Consider the following 14,746-nt stretch of genomic DNA (forward strand, 5'->3'; position numbering starts at 1 on the left):
ATGCCCTTCATGGTCACCATGACAGCGATTTGAGGTACTTCTGCTTATTTAGAGAATGACCTCGATGAAGCGCACTTATCACATGTGAGAAATTGGTTTACACCCTGAGCCATTCTGTGATTCAGAGTGTAAATGTGTAGCATAATTTTCTGTCTTCACTTCAATGAAACCATTGACTTGAAGCTCATGGCACTTTTGTACATTCTTTGTGATTTCAGCGATCTTTCTCTCTCTATTTCACCCTCGCTCTTTCTCTCTGCCCAGTCCTCTTACTCCTTGTGAAATATGAGGATGGGTGAGAACATCCACTACCAAGAAGTCTTTGAACTTGCCATTTCCCATCGCTTCACTGTCTCAAAGGCCCCGATGACTTGAGGCCATTTCTCTCACTGGGCACGATTTAGCGGAAATGAAACCAAGGGTGTGACTCCGGAAAGATTTCTAAGTGTGGTAGTGAGCCGGAATTGCCGCGACCTTCTCGGCACTCAGACAAGCGAAGCCGGCAACACTATTCAACATAAATTGGTCCACTTAACAAAGCCTCATGGGCTTCCGGCCACAAATGAAGACTCACCAGCTGATTCGCCGGCAACCCGCTCGCCAGCCCCCCACTAACAAGATCGAGCAGCGTTTAAACAGCACTTGCTCAGTCAACCCCATCCAGCTCGCAACAATGGCGCCGAGTGCACCGGCCCATGATTCGGGGCGCAGATCAGGGGAAGCTGCTACAATCTGTGGAGGCCAGGAGGGATGGCCTGTCCCCCTGAGGGTCCAGGAGAGACAGCCATAGGGCAGCCTGGGATGAGGTAATGATGGCTGTGAGCGCAGGGAGTGTGATCAGAAGGCCTCTAGTGCAGGAGGAAGGTCAATGACCTACACCAGGTAGCTTGCGAGAGTAGACACCAACGCCTCCCCCCGCCCCTTCCCATCCTGCCGAAGCCTCGCCTCCGTCACGGGAGCATCCATCCCCCCCAACTCTCCATGCGATCCCCAACCCAACTCCAGCCCCTCTCTCGCTTCAACCCACAATCCTTCATTCACACCCCCTCCCACACTGTGAACCACGCGTGTGGCTAACAATGCCCTCTCTGTCTCCTTCCACAATCGCTGGGAGAGGGCCCAGACTGGCAGTGAAGTGCCGGACATCAGAATCCTCACCGCTTTTGAGGAACGTGCCCTAGAGGTGACCGGCATGGCCGAGGACAGGATGGTCACTAATGCGGAGGCCGCAGAGGCGAGGAACCACCGAGCTCCACCCGGAGGACCTGTCAAACGTGAGTAGTGATTGCCTTACAGACTGACCCATCCCTCCCACTGACCACATGTCCATTTCCCCACAGGTCCTCCAGCTGAAGGCGCCAGCCCATCCTGGGTGGCCCCCCTCTCCAGTCTCCCATGAGAATCTGCTGGAGGTGAGCTCCGAGGATGCCACCATAATAGTAGCGTCACAGCTGTCATCCCCACCCTCCACCAGCACAGATACACACACCTCGGTGCGAAATGTTAGTGGTCAGGTTTCTGGGGCACAATCTGGTGAGCACTATTCTGCTGCTGATGTACATCAGGTGGAGGCAGGAACCCCCCGGCGAGACAGCAGTCGGAGGGCTGCTGGATCCCAGGACCCAGCTGGGTCCCGGCCTGATGCAGAGCCTGTGCAACAGGTCATTGCGGAGCTGATTTAGACGTTAGGGAGCGGCCGGGACATTCAGAGGGAGATGTCAGCGTCACTCCAGCAGATCCATAGCCACTTGGAGTCCCAGAGTTACGAACGCTGGAGCTGTCGCCGGCAATGGGTGGCACCGAGGCCAACACTGCAAGGGCGGTGACCGCAGTGGAGAGCCTGGGGCACGACGTCGGCACCATTGGTGAAGTTGGTGATGGCCAGGCTGAGGGTCTCGGCAGAATTTCCGACTCGCTGGAGGATGTGACCCAGTACCAGGCTGACCTTGATGAGGTTCTGCGGGACATGTCCCGCTCTCAGATGGGCATGGCCAAAGCGCCCGCAAGTCCCAGTCACTGAGGATCGTCGCCGAGGGCGTCGACACAATGGTGGTGCGGACCATGGGGAACCACCAGGGCTGGCAGAGCCAGATGACGCAGGTGCAGCCGGGGCTTGTCCGGCCAACTCTCTGTCCCAGGGCCCTATGGGCACCGATCGGGAGGAGGGGGCGCTGAGTGCCAACCCAGACGCATCCCATGGAGTGGAGATGGTGGCTATCGCCTTCCCCGAGTTCCACCGATGAGACCGTGTCTCGCAGCCAGAACACGGGACAGGGCGGCACGGCTGTGCATGTGCCGCCAATGCGTGAGCCGGGGCCCTCTCGCCCCAGAGGACGCCCGGCAGGGACATCGAAGGCCACGGGGCGGCATAGGCGGCTGGTTGCCTACACCTTAGATGTGCATCCTGGGGAGACTCCTAGATGGAACGATAGAGCTAGGAAGGCCAAGCACATCGAGGGTCACTGAGGATACCGGGGGAGATGTGGACAGGGTTGGGGAGGTAGGTAGGGGGTGAGGACGGTGGAGGGGTGGGGATGGTGGCACCATCGGGAGAGTAGGGAATTGTAAAGCACAATAACCCTTGTGCACAACCAGTATGATGCCTCTGTCACTTTCTTCCTCAATGCGGGCGGGTCTCTGAACCCTAGGCCCATCTGTCCAGGCATCCTCCTTCACCGGGTACAACGCGTGCAGATGATAGGCATGAGCAGACAGGCAGGGGTCAGACAACGGCATAGATTGAGGAGCACCGGCGCTCAGCTGTCTGCGGGTTATAATCACCCCCCTGCCCTCGACAGTGACCCGCTGACAGTGCCAACACAGTCCCAGCACCCTGGAGTGATGTGACACATACCTTGAGAGGGTGGGAAATGGGGGTGGGGGGTGACGAACCAGGCCATGTTCTAAATGATTTGGGTGAGTATGAAGGGCCTCCCTGGCCCTCCAGGCTTGCCGGACTCTCGCTGCTGATGCCTGTCATGCAGCCCCTGGCTGGTCCTTAGGTTCCTCCCTGGCCTCGTCCTCCAGCCACTGCTGGTCTGGTGCTTCCTTGTCATCCTTGTCCTCAGCCTCTTCTTCCTAGGAGGTGGCCACATGTTCCTCATTGTTGTCGCCCTGTTTCTATGCGAGGTTGTGGAGGGCACAGCAGACCACGACAAAGCGGGCGACCCTCCGGGCGGTGTGCACCACAGGAGCAGTCAAGGCATGGAATCTGCATCTTGAGGAGTCCGATGCACCGCTCAATGCCAGTGGGGGTGGCCTCATTGTATATGGTCTCAGCTTCAGTCTCCGGCCTCCGCACTGGCGTCATTAGCCAGGTCCTCAGCGAATATCCCTTATCTCCCAAGAGCCCGCCGCACACCCTGGGGTGGTCCTCGAAGAGGACAGGGATGACCAACTGCCCCTGGATATAGCTGCCGTGGACACTCCCCGGGAAACACGTGCATTATCTTCATCTGGTGCTCACAGACGAGCTGTATGCTGAGGGAGTGGAACCCCTTTCTGTTAATGTAAGGCACTCCCAGATGGCCCAGTGAGCACAGGGCAACATACGTGGCATCAATTAACCCCTGGACCTGGGGCATCCCGGTGATGGCAGAAAAACCTGCAGTGCGGGCATCTTGCTGGGCTTGGTCCATGTCAAAGATGTCGCTCTCTGCCGGGCATACAGGGCATCCATGACCTGTTGAATGCACCTGTGGGCTGTGGCCTGTGAGATGCCACACAGGTCCCCACTCGAGCCCTGGAAGGATTCCGAGATGTAAAGATTCAGGGCTGCGGTGACCTTGTCGACCACGAGGAGTGGGTGTCCTTCTCCTCCGTGCGGTGCCATGGCACAGGTGCCACACCATCTCCTTGTTGAGGCGGAGCCTCCTGCGGCACACCCTGTCATCTGTTCGAATGAACAGCGACGCATGTACACCCTGTGCCGCCGCGGGACTCCCCCCTCTGGGTCCCTCCCTAGTCTGATGGGCGGCTGCGTCCTCAGGATGTGGAGTGGGGTCCAGCACATCGGCCGCTGCCTCGAATATCTGCAGATGCTGCTGCTGCTACCACCGCCTCCAGCGTCTGGCCGCTCGGACTACCAGCAGCACCACTAGGGGCAAGTTCTGGGTCCAATAGCCCTGCCATGGCGTCCAATATCTGTAAGGAATTGGAAGAGGGTGTTAGACTGACAACAGTGGTGATCCCACCCTGGGATCCTCCATTCCCCCATTGATCCCCCGCTACCCCCACCGGTATGCCCTGTCCATGCACACCCAGCCGCAGCAAGCCCCCCATATTGGACCCCAGACTCTGTATCCCGGAGACCCGCTCAGAACATCATCTGGACCTGATGCTGGCCTCCTCTCTGTAGCACTCACCTCCCCCCTCCAGCTGTGAACATGTTCCCAGAGCTGTATCCTGGGTGTTCAGATGTTGGCTGCGTGTTGCCTCATGCTGTGTCCAGTCAGTGTCCAGGCATCACGGTCTGGTTGGGATGCTAGGCAATGACTCCCACATGCTACATGGCCCGTCCACCCACTTGGGTTGTGTGAAGTGCTCACTTAACCACGATTGCCAATTCCCTCTTAGCAATAACCTTCAGCTGCACTGACAGAGGCCTTGGCAGTTTATGGAGGTTATGGGTGGTTGGTGGGACCGAAGGGTAGGGACAAGGGTTACCTCTGGAATGGGTACACATGATCCAGGAGTTGGCATGATGGCGCTGCGTGCAGTTGCTCCCTGGATGCCTCCCAAGCACCTACCCCCCTCCCGTGGCGGCCCACCCCAGCCGGGGCTGTCTCTCTCTCCTCGCCACCCCGCCCCCTCACCCCGCCACACAGCTGAGGGACCACACCACCCGTTGGCAAGCCCAGTGCCTCCGGGCTCTTTGCCTGAGAAAAGATGGCTCCTCGACTCCTCATGGAAGCCCTTCCGCCAGGTTCACATTTTAAAAACGGAGTACTACTCAGCGCCAGCGTGACCGCTTGCTGGGGATGCTGATGAATGACAGGTGGTTAGATATAGGGTGTCTCCCGTTAATTGTATAGAAATAGAGCTGAAGTGGTGATAATTGATTTCTCGCCATGCTACGGCAAGATCCCGATTTCGCCTACGGGAACGGGCCGGTTGCATCGCAAACTGTTTGGCGCCTGGCGTAGTTCTTGTTTTGTCCTCTCCCGCTATTTACCTGCCTCGTTTCGCTTGAATGTGAGCACAGTGAGGCCGGAGAATCGCGCCCGGAGTCATGTGTTGTAAGCGTTTAGCCAGGTGTTGCCCGGCGCTGGCTGCGCCCCGAATGACCCCGCTATTAAATGAGAATCTGCTTCATTTCTGGGCCTCGGTGAGGAACGCCTTGCTGAGGCCGCACTTATTCCCGTTTCCTGAACTAACAAGTTCCGCTCGCCAGTGCAGATGGCGCACCGAACTCTAGATCACCCACCATGGCCTCCAGACCCCCCAATACCCTAACTCACCGATAAGGGGGTCATCGAGTCCCCCACACTAAGTGCTGATCCCCGGCATGGGCATGATGTCACCTGGGCACCTTGGCACACCTGGTCCACGTTTGTGGAAATCCGTGCTAAACAGCACCCACTCGGGGTCTCCAGGGCACTGGATAGATCTGGCGTAGACATATTCAAATGAGGTTAACTGCTCACTTGAATAGGGGGATCCAGATCGTGATGTCTCTCGAGATCTCGTTAGATCTCGTCTCGAGTTGGTCCTAAATCATCTGCCATAACCCTCCAATTCTGCACCAATAAAATGCAGAATTTTAACCCAGCTACCTGGTTATCCACTGCCATCATTCCCTTGCTTCTTTCAGCTGATTCAACAACTTCTTTCTTTCTGGCAGACCTCTGTGCATTAAGAGCAGACCCATCGTGGACTTTTCATTCCTTCTTCTCTTCATTACACCACCTATAAACCTAAATATATATATATTTCAAGATAAATGTGTTTTTTTTATTCGTTCACGGGATGTGGTCATTGCTGGCTGGGCCAGCATTCATCGCCCATACCCGAAGGACATTAGTGAACCAGATGGGTTTTTCCGACAATTGACAATGGTTTCATAGTCATCTTTTAGACTTTTAATTCCAGATTTTTATTGAATCCAAATTTCACCATCTGCCATGGCAGGATTCGAACCCGGGTCCCTCAGAGCATGACTCTGGGTCTTTGGATTATTAGTCCAGCGACAACACCACTATGCCACTGCCGCCCCTGGTGCAGGTATGTATGGTGTATGGCCAGCCAGTCTCTCAAGTCAATCGAGCTTGGCCATGAAATTATAACCTTGCCCCCTCTGCAACAAAACTGTTCAGTTAGTTACTCATGGATCATCCTCGACAAAGAGGAAAATCCTTGCCCCAACTACAGACATCAGTTGAGCTCTGCTCCCAGGGCTCAGTAACCTTTCCCTGTTACATAGGTACATAGAAGATAGGAGCAGGAGGAGGCCTTTTGGCCCTTTGAACCTGCTCCGCCATTTATCACGATCATGGCTGATCATCCAACTCAACAGCCCAATCCTGTTTTCTTCCATAACCTTTGATCCATTCACCCCAAGTGCTATATCTAGCCACCTTTTGAATATATATTCAATATTTTAGCATCAACTACTTCCTGTGGTAATGCATTCCACAGGCTCACCACTCTTTGGGTGAAGAAATGTCTCCTCAACTCTGTCCAAAATGGTTTACCCTTAATCCCCAGACTGTGACCCTGGTTCTGGACACACCCACCAATGGGAACATCCTCCCTGCATGTACCCTGTCTAGTCCTGTTAGAATTTTATAAGTCTCTGAGATCCCTCCCTCAGTCTTCTGAACTCCAGTGAGAACAATCCTAGCCTAGTCAACCTCTCCTCGTATGACAGTTCCACCATCCCTGGAATCAGTCTGGTAAACCTTCGCTGCACTCCCTCGAGAGCAAGAACATCCTTCCTCAGAGAAGGAGACCAAAACTGCTCACATTATTCCAGGTGTGGCCTCACCAATGCCCTGTATAATTGCAGCAACGTATCCCTGCTTCTATACTCGAAACCTCTCGCAATGAAGGCCAACATACCATTAGCCTTCTTTACCGCCTGCTGCACCTGCATGCTTACCTTCAGCGAATGGTGCACAAGGACACCCAGGTCCTGCTGCACACTCCCCTCTCCCAATTTACAACCGTTCAGGTAGTAATCTGCCTTCCCGTTTTTGCTTCCAAAGTGAATAACCTCACACTTATCCAAATTATACTGCATCTGCCATTGATTTGCCCACTCGCCCAACCTGTCCAGATCTTGCTGGAGGATCTCTGCATCCTCGTCACAGTTCACCCTCCCACCCAACTTGCTATTATCTACAAACTTTGAGATGTTGCATTTTGTTCCCTCATCCAAATCATTCATATATATTGTGAATAGCTGGGTCACAGCACCGATCCCTGTGGTACCCCACTAGTTACTGCCTACCAATTTGAAAAGGACCCATTAATTTCTGCTCTTTGTTTCCTCTCTGCCAACCAGTTTTCTATCCACCTCAATGTATTTAATCTCGCTTTTATCTTGCACAATAATCTCTTATGCGGGACTTTGTTAAATGCCTTCTGAAAGTCCAAATATACCACATCGACTGCCACCCTCCTTGTCAACTGTACTAGTTACATCTTCAAAGAATTCCTACAGATTTGTCAAGCATGATTTCCCCATCGTAAGTCCATGCTATCTCTGACTGATCCTGCCACTGCTTTCTAAATGTTCCGCTATAAAGTCCTTGATAATGCATTCAAGAATTTTTCCCACTACCAATGCTAGGCTTATTGGCCTATAATTCCCTGCCTTCTCTCTTCCTCACTTTTTGAATATTGGAGTGACATTAGCTACCCTCCAATCTGCAGGGACTGTTCCGGAGTCTGTGGAATCCCGGAAGGTGACCACCAATGCATCCATTATTTCCAGTGCCACTTCCTTAAGCACTCTGGGATGCAGATTATCAGGCCCTGGGGATTTATCCGCCTTCAATCCCATCAATTTTCCCAGCACCATTTCTCTACGAATATTGATCTCCCTCAGTTCTTCCCTCTCACTAAACCTTTAATTCTCCAACATTTCCAGTATATGGGGCGTCATTCTCCGACCCCCCGCCGGGTCGGAGAATGGCCGTTGGCTGCCGTGAATCCCGCCCCCGCCGAAGTCTCCGCTCCCGGAGATTGGGCGGGGGCGGGAATCCGGCCGCGCCGGTTGGCGGGACCCCCCGCTGGATTCTCCGGCCCAGATGGGCCGAAGTCCCGCCCAGGAATTGCCTGTCCCGCCAGCGTAAATCAAACCTGGTATTTACCGGCGGGACCAGGCGGCTCCGGGGTCCTGGGGGGGGCGCAGGGCGATCTGACCTCGGGGGGTGCCCCCACGGTGGCCTGGCCCGCGATCGGGGCCCACCGATCCGCGGGCGGGCCTGTGCCGTGGGGGCACTCTTTCCCTTCCGCCTCCGCTACGGCCTCCACCATGGCGGAGGCGGAAGAGACTCTCCCCACTGCGCATGCGCTGGAAACTGACAGCGGCCGCTGACGCTCCCGCGCATGCGCTGGGAAACTGATAGCGGCCGCTGACGCTCCCGCGCATGCGCTGGGAAACTGACAGCGGCCGCTGACGCTCCCGCGCATGCGCCGCATTTCCGCGCCAGCTGGCGGGGCAACAAACGCCATTTCCGCCAGCTGGCGGGGCGGAAATCCCTCCGGCGTAGGCCTAGCCCCTCAATGTTGGGGCTAGGCCGCCAAAGATGCGGAGACTTCCGCACCTTTTTGCCGGCGCGATGCCCGTCTGATTGGCGCCGGCTTTGGCGCCAGTCGGCGGGCATCCCGCCGTTGGGGGAGAATTTCGCCCCTGAGTTGTGTCCTCATTTGTGAAGATAGAACCAAAGTATGTATTCAATTGCTCAGCCATTTCTTTGTCCCTTATTATACACTTCCCTGTTTCTGTCTGTAGGGGGCCTACATTTGTCTTTACCAATCTCCTTCTCTTCACATATCTATAGAAACTCAAAGTGTCACTCTCAGTCTTTGTGTTCCCTGCAAGCTTACTTTCGTACTGTGTTTTCTTCTTCTTAATCAATCACTTGGTCTTTCTTTGCTGAATTCTAAACAGCTCCCAATCCCCAGAACTATTATTTTTCTTGGCCAATCTGTATGCTTCTTCCTTGGATTGGATATTATTTCTAATTTCCTTTGTAAGCCATGGATTGGCCCTCTTACCCATTTTGCTTTTGTGCCAGACAGGAATGAACAGTTGCTGTAGTTCCTCCATGCGTTCCTTGAATGTTTGCCATTGTCTATCCACTGTCATCCCTTTAAGCAACTCTGCCCAATCTATCAATGCCAACTCATGCCTCATATCTTCATAGTTCCCTTTATTAAGATTCAGCACCCTTGTCCCCGAAACAACTACTTCACTCTCCACCTTGCTAAAAAATTCTTTCATGTCATGATTGCTCACCCCCACTGTGAGGCAGCAGTGCTAACCACTGTGCCACCATGCTGCCCTGTGTCAATAGATTGTAAATCAGCACTTTTGAGCAGAATTAAGTAAAAGTAGGAGCAAAATATCAAACGTCCGACAAATATTGCTGGAAACAACGTCAACTTTCATTTGCACTTGCACAATGGCGTCAATTGCGCTGTCCAAGTCTGGTGTAATTCAGAGCAGCCTTTACTGCCACAGCTGTGTTTGGGGATGAAATGGAGGAGAAGCCGCTGGAGGTGTAGCTAAGTTCCCATTCTAAATCTGGCAGAATGTGTTCCTGCTGGGCTGGAAAGGGAATTTGTTGCAGGTGCAGTTTTAGTGGAGGGTGTGTGGCAGTCATCTTTACGAATGCATTCTACTGTCACACCTCAAATTGGCCCCAAAAATGTGATAATTTGGGATAATCCAGACCAGGAATTTGTAATGCATGAATAATAATATATTAGTTAAAAATTGTCTCTGAATTACACCAATGCATCCTCACCCAATTACCCTCTTTCTCTACTGCTTCACTCTCAAATATACTTGATTTTGACCAACGTTTTCCTATATTTCAACTACACTTCAAAAACATCACCCATGTTGTGGGTTCTCTTTTTAAACATTTTTTTTGCCTTTCCTCACCCATCTGTGTCACATTTCTGCAGTGGTTACAATAAGCTAGTGCAGGACAGATTTGGGATATTTCTCATCTGTATGGTTCAATATTACATTTGTGCTGAAAATCTTTGATTGAATGGCAGGGCTCTGCATCCCAGCTCGCAGACTAACAATCCCATCTCTTTTGCTGCTTGTTTGACATTTATTTGATGTTTTCTAGGTATGTTTTGTACTGGGTAAGGTTTTTTTAGAACCTTTGATTGGTCATAACCCTGTCAATGGCTCAATTTAGTCCGTGCACCTGGTATCTGAGGCTCGACTAAGTGAGTTGGAGTGGCTCAGTGACATGGCACTACAAGAGCTTTCATTCTTTCTCGCTCTCCCTCTCTTTCTCTGTCTGATCTCTATCGCTGTCTTGCTCTATTTATTTGCTACCTTTGCTTCTCTCTCCCTTGTCTCTGTCTGTCTGTCTCTCTTTGACTGTCTGTCTCTCTTTGTCTGTCTCTGTCTTTCTTCTCTTTCACTCTCTATCTGTCTGCCTGTCTCTCTTTTTCTTTCTCGGTCTGTGTCTCTCCCTTGCTCTCTCTGTCTGTCTCTCTGTATTTGTTTGCATATACGCAACAATTCTCGAACATTTATTTTACAGAAAGGAAAGTGTTCCCGTAGCAACTACCAATGCCAGAGGGTAACCTTGGGCACAAGATGTTCATGGAAGAAGGGAGACCACGTTGTGACATGATGAAATGAATTTGAGACAAGGTAATGATAAACAACCATTAAGGCTGAGACTTCATGTGCTGGACACTGTGCAGTTTTAATCTTAAACAATGATAAAAAATATTTAACTGCTATACTTGCATTCTGCCGCCGATGCATGGTGTGGCATACTTGAACAAAAATGAAGGCAACAGGTTTGAAAGAGGTGGCTTTAAGCAATGCTGCCTGCTGGTTTCCCCGAAGGTTCATAGATAAAATCAGACTGTTCAGTTTCTCTGGAGGGCTCATTTTTTGAACAATGTTTGAAGGCTGATTTCCAGATTTTCCTTTGTATGTGTGTGTGTATGTATGTGTGTGCATGTAGGACAAAATGAGATGAGGTATAGTAGAAATGGGATAGAGAATGATGTGTAGTGACAATAGGAAAGTAACAAGATATATTCGGGTAGGATGCGATATCAGCTTGCGTTTTAAATTTGATGTGCCAATGTTTAGACTCTGAAATAGTTCCCGGAACACCAGCTGACAAAGATAGTCCTTTCTCCAAGGTTTTGCTAGAGGACATAAAAATGCTTGCAACAAAATAGCACAGACCGAGACGAGTTTAAGATGAACTCGTTAAGCCAATATCCTGCAGCATAATTGCAGGGTACAAATTGTCCTATTCATGATGTAAAAATGTTGGTGTTCTGTCCAAAAGGAATATAGCATGGCCCAAACAAATCCACAATCCCGCAGGTTGGTACTTAGCTGGGAGAGCAGGTGATTGACAAGGATGAGACAAATTTTTTGTTGTGCCTAGATTTTTAATACGGGTATCAACATCGGTTGCCCGTTTCTGCAGCTGACGGACTGTTCAGTGCAATTGTTTTCACCCTTCAAGGCAGGGGATCACCATTATCCAAAAAAAAGTTGAAGTTGATTGGTGAAGTGAGGACTTGTCGGGTGGCATTCACCCAGTGTTCGAATGCACAGAAGATTGTCTTCTCTCATGGTTGCCACAGTCGGATCATTACTAACAGTGAGGGATCACACGGGGCAGGTTGGAGAGCTGCCAGGAAGAATGCACATATCCGACATTGCAGGGTACATTTAACAAATTGTGCGCTGCTGGTGGACAATATATTGTGAAATTCTGGGCATGCTGTGCATTAGATAGAAACCATGGAACGCACCGGCAATTTTACTATGCATCCCTGAAGAGGTGGGAATGGGAAGACTGCTCACAAATGGGCATTCATGTTTATCTGTGCTATCAAATAGGCAGCAGCAGTACAGAACTCATTTTGGGGAGACTGGATGCACAAGCAGAGTACCCTAGCTACTCTGTGCAGTATGACTGGGGTCAGTGGTAGCATTCTTGCCTCAAGTCATAAGTGCATGGGCTCAAGTCCCACTTCATTTGAGTGCATTATCCAAGCTGGTGCTTCAGTGCAGGGCTGAAGTATTGCACTGTTGAAGGTGCCATCTTTCTGATGCTTTACTAAACCGGGAGCCTGTGCCGATTTAGGTGAATTATTTTTAAAAACCTCCTCTTGTCACTATAGAAAGAGCAGAGGATTAGAAAAGCAGTACTCGTGGATTTGAGAATCTCCAGAGTTGAATATTCTACTGGAACAGTTCACAAATAAAGACTTAAGATAGATATTATTTACATGGAAACCGAGAAGGACATCCAGTTGATCAATTAGTGTGGGTTGGAGTCACATGAAGTCAGGTTGGTTAGTAAGGGTGGCTCCCTTCTCCGCGCCGGCCCTGACGCAACATGGCGTAGGGCTATAGGGGCCGGCGCGGAACAAAAGAGGCGCCCAGCCCGAGAGGCCGGTCATACCATAACGGAGGCCCCCCCACCGGGGTTGGACACCCCTCCCTCCCCCACCAGGCCACCCCCGGATGCATTCATGCTGAGGTCCCGCCGGTGAGACCAGGTGTGAATGGCGCTGGCGGGACTCGGGTTTTTTTGTGCGGTCGCTCAGCCCGTCCGGGGCCGAGAATCGCCGGGGGGCGCCGCATGGAGCGGCCCCCAACTGGCGCCGCGCCGACCGCGCCAGTGCCAATGGCTCCGATTCTCTGCTCTCCGGAGAATCGACGGACCGGCATCGGGGTGGCGTCGCGCGATTCGCGCCCATCCCGGCGATTCTCAGGCCTGGCCTGGGCTGAGAGAATCACGCCCAAGGCTCCCAAACCATTAATGAAAGTTTATAATCAGTAAAGTTTTTGATGCTGAATAGGGAAAGAATGCCCACTGTTTGGAGAATCAGTGATGAGGAGGGCACTAATTAAAAAGGAAATAATTTGGGGAATGAGGAAACAGGTTGGGAGAAATGTCTTTATGCAGAGGGTTGCTGGAGCATATAATACTTAACAAACAGCAGTTGAGCCAGAGATGGTTGTATCTTTTATAAAGGAAGAATGGATACCAATTTAAAGCAGAGGCAGATTCAAGGTAATAGGATTAGTTTTGGATTGCTTTAGTAAAACCTTGCCGAAATTATCTACTTCCAATAAGCCCCTGATTCTATGACCACTTGATTGAGGTACTGAGAAAATATCCTGTGAACCAATACTTCTGCAAGAGTCCCTGTCTATTAAACAGTTGGTGCAACAATATTTTAGGGAGAAAAATAGACTGAATTGTTCATTTTTTAATTCGTGAATTCTGCCAGTTCCTTTTTACAAAGGGATTGAGTAACGGGTTTCGCCAAGAATAATTATCACTCCAACTCTGAACTGAGATTTGTGATTTAAAAAAAAAATAAACTTGAGAGTACCCAATTCATTTTTTCCAATTAAGGAGCAATTTAGCGTGGCCAATCCACCTACCCTGCACATCTTTTTTGGGTTGTGGGGGCGAAACCCACGCAAACACAGCGAGAATGTGCAAACTGCACACGGTCAGTGACCCAGAGCCAGGATCGAACTTGGGACCTCGGCGCAGTGAGGCTGCAATGCTAACCACTGTGCCACCGTGCTGCCCGAGATTTGTGAATTAACTGTGTTCCAGTACATTTGCTTCACCATCACAGAGAAATGGTAAAGAAAGCAGGTAATTCTGGGTGTGAATTGGAGCACTGTTGTCATGGCAATATGCCGCATTAACGTGACAGCAGCAGGTAACAGTGTTTGATTAACTGTCTAATGTGGGAGGTAGTTCAAGAGCAAGGATCAATGAGGCATGTGTTCAGCCTCCTGCTGTTGCTGCCCTTTCCAGATCTGTTGCTGTGGAGGATTGGGTGGAGGGGGGAGGCGGTGGAGAGAGGGGAGCAGCATCTTTGGGCACCGTCAACACACAGCAAGGTGTCTGTCAGCACTCATTCTCAACCAGTTCACAAATCACCTGCAACACGTGCATTAACCATTTCTGGGCCACATCACAAACACCTCTCATTTGGAAGTACGACCCAAAGTACTTTACAAGCACTGGAGGATTAAAGGAATAGGTTGAGGATAAAGACACAGTGATTATGAACGGAGTGCAAAATACATTGTAGCTCAAAGATCGGTCTGGGAGGGGATCATCAGCAGTAACCCTGAATCTAGACACTTGCCAAAGAGTATCACTCTGATAAAGTGAAGGAATGAATCAGCCAATTATAACAAGATTTGCTCTTCTGAGCTATGACAAATGTGTGCCCTTTTTTTAATTATGGTTTTACTATCTGGCTGTGCCATTCAAAAAGGAAATTCTCCCCATCACCAATCTGCACTGTGAGTCACAGCCTCTCCAGCCACAGCTTTGAGCCAGGCTGAGGTTTATATGCTATTAGGCTAAGCTGTTAATGTCATTGTCATTCCCTGTTGCTAAGCGACTGATGTCATAGTAACCTACTTTAATTGCAGTCAGTATAAATGAAGAGTAGACTTTAGCGGATATGTACCTTGTGATAAAATGTTTAATCATTTCATTCTGATTGGTTTGATGCCAGACACATTTAA

General features: G+C 50.9%; 1 long non-coding RNA gene across 7 annotated transcripts in view; it reads left to right on the forward strand.

Annotated features, from left to right (window-relative positions):
* Positions 1-14,746, forward strand: part of LOC140395232 (uncharacterized) — a 132,595-nt gene that overhangs the window by 72,007 nt on the left and 45,842 nt on the right. For all 7 annotated transcript variants that reach the window (XR_011936135.1, XR_011936136.1, XR_011936133.1 and 4 more), the window contains one exon: positions 10,740-10,852. This is a non-coding gene — a long non-coding RNA (uncharacterized lncRNA). The remainder of the gene's footprint in view (positions 1-10,739; positions 10,853-14,746) is intronic.

The sequence above is a fragment of the Scyliorhinus torazame genome, chromosome 18 (genome assembly GCF_047496885.1).
Source record: "Scyliorhinus torazame isolate Kashiwa2021f chromosome 18, sScyTor2.1, whole genome shotgun sequence".
NCBI lineage: Eukaryota > Metazoa > Chordata > Chondrichthyes > Carcharhiniformes > Scyliorhinidae > Scyliorhinus > Scyliorhinus torazame.